The sequence below is a fragment of the Colobus angolensis genome, unplaced genomic scaffold (genome assembly GCF_000951035.1).
Source record: "Colobus angolensis palliatus isolate OR3802 unplaced genomic scaffold, Cang.pa_1.0 Scaffold83, whole genome shotgun sequence".
NCBI classification, from domain to species: domain Eukaryota; kingdom Metazoa; phylum Chordata; class Mammalia; order Primates; family Cercopithecidae; genus Colobus; species Colobus angolensis.
The window spans coordinates 1,680,099-1,682,569 of record NW_012122154.1 but is presented as its reverse complement, the minus strand read 5'-3'; positions in this window follow the sequence as shown (position 1 = coordinate 1,682,569).

Genomic DNA, 2,471 nt, shown 5'->3' with positions numbered 1-2,471 from the left:
AAAAAAAAAAAAAAAAGAAAGAAAGAAAGGATCAAGTGGTACAGATGCTGCTCAACTTCAGAGGGGTTATGTCCTCATAGACATTGTAAGTTGAAATGCAATACAGGGAGACCCCATCTGTACAAAACATTAAAAAATAACCTGAGCATGGTGGCGCATGCATGCCTGTAGTCTCAGCTGCTCGAAAGGTTCACTTGAGCCTGGAAGGTGGGGGTTGCAGTAACCTGAGATCACGCCACTGCACTCTAGCCTGAGCGACAGTTCAAGACCCTGTCTCTTAGCCGGGCGAGGTGGCGGGCGTAAACCCGGGAGGCGGAGCTTGCAGTGAGCTGAGATCCGGCCACTGCACTCCAGCCCGGGCGACAGAGCGCGACTCCGTCTCAAAACAAACAAAAAAAAGACCCTGTCTCCAAAAAAAAAAGAAGATTATGAGAGGAGACAAGGGGAAAAAATTAAAATTAAAAATTAAAAAAAAAAGAAGAAAATGCACAATACACCTAACCTACATCATGGCTTAGTTTAGCCTACCTCAGACGGGCTTAGAACACTACAGCCTACAGTGGGGCAAAATTGCCTCACACGAAGCTTATTTTATGAGAACTTGTTGAATATCTTGGTCGGGCGCGGTGGCTCATGCCTATAATCCCAGCACTTTGCCAAGGCGGGCGGATCACTGGAGATCAGGAATTCAAGACCAGCCTGGACAACATGGTGAAACTCCGTCTCCACTAAAAATACAAAAAATTAGCCTGGCATTGTGGCACACGCCTGTAATCCCATTTACTCGGGAGGCTGAGGCAGGAGAATTGCTTGAACCCAGGAGGCAGAGGTTGCAGTGAGCCGAGATTACACCACTGCACTCCAGCCTGGGCGACAACAGTGAGATTCTGTCTCAAAAAATAAAAAGAACTTGTTGACTATCTCATGTAATGTACTGAATACTATACTGAAAGTGAAAAAATAGCAGGGTTGTTTGGGTGCTTGAAGTACAGTTGCTACTGAATGCTTTTCACTTTTATACCATCCTAAAGTTGAAAAATCCTAAGTTGAATCATTGTAAGTTAGGGACTTTCGGTACAGTATATGCATGTGGAGGGAAGGGTAAACCTTATCCTCCCAGTTATCTCAGTTACCCCACCCGAGTCATGGGCATGAGGTATTCCTATCCCAAGGGCTGTTTGGGGGACAGAAGAGATGCTATCCAGGCACCCTGGCGCCAGCTGGGACCCAGGCAGGCAGTGATTATGCGGTGATGCGTCCATAGGTCAGACCTGGGGTTTGGGATGGGGCTGGTACCAGGGGGCTGTCCCCAGCCCTCAGCACACTCTCATCTAATTCCCAAGTCATCTTGGAACTTGTGAAGGGAGCTGGGCAGAGCTGCGCCAGCCTAGTTAGAGTGAGCCTCAGCCCTGGGGGCCCAACCCAGACTCTCTGGGCCTCAGTTTTCCCATCCACAAAATGGAAGCCATCTATCTGCAGGGCTGTCCTTAGAGACAAGATACAAAAGAAGGCCTGGAGCAAGGCCTCAGAATGGGGAAACTGTCTAAGAGTTGAGCCCTGTGGCTGCCAGGACCTCCCCAGTCATCTTGAGCTATTGGCTCCAGTGACAACTGGCCACAGCTTTTTGACAAGGGGAAGGGGCCTCTCTTTGTTCCCAAGGGAGAGTCCATTCTCCCAGAGACAGAGAACCAAGTTGAGACTTCAAGAACTACTTTTCTCTTTTTCTTTCCTTTTTTTTTTTTTTTTTGTGATGGAGTCTCGCTCTGTCATCCAGGCTGGAGTGCAGTGGCGCAATCTTGGCTCACTGCAAACTCCGCCTCCCGGGTTCACGCCATTCTCCTGCCTGGGACTACAGGCGCCCGCCACCACACACGGCTAATTTTTTGCATTTTTAGTAGAGACGGGGTTTCACCGCGTTAGCCAGGATGGTCTGGATCTCCTGACCTCGTGATCTGCCCATCTCAGCCTCCAAAATTGTTGGCATTACAGGCGTGAGCCACCGCACCCGGCCTTTTTTTTTTTTTTTTAATTGAGAGGGAGTCTCACTCTGTCACCCAGGTTGGAGCGCAGTGGTGAGATCCTGGCTCACTGCAACCTTCACTTCCTGGGTTCAAGTGATTCTCCTGCCTCAGCCTCCCAAGTAGCTGGGGTTACAGGAGCCCACCACCACACACAGTTAATTTTTTGTATTTTTAGTAGACACAGGGTTTCACCGTGTTGACCAGGCTGGTCTCAAACTCCTGATCTCAGGTGATCCACCTGCCTTGGCCTCCCAAAGTACTGGGATTACAGACATGAGCTGCACCTGGCAAGAACTACTTTTCAAATTTAAGAGTGGAATTTCTTCTGCTGGCATTTACTGAATTTGCGGGGAGCCCAAGGGACTCCCTCCCACCTTCCTGATCATGACTCTCAGAATTCAGGAAGTTGTTAGTCTAAGTGACCCCAGCAACTCTGTCCCCAGGCCCCCC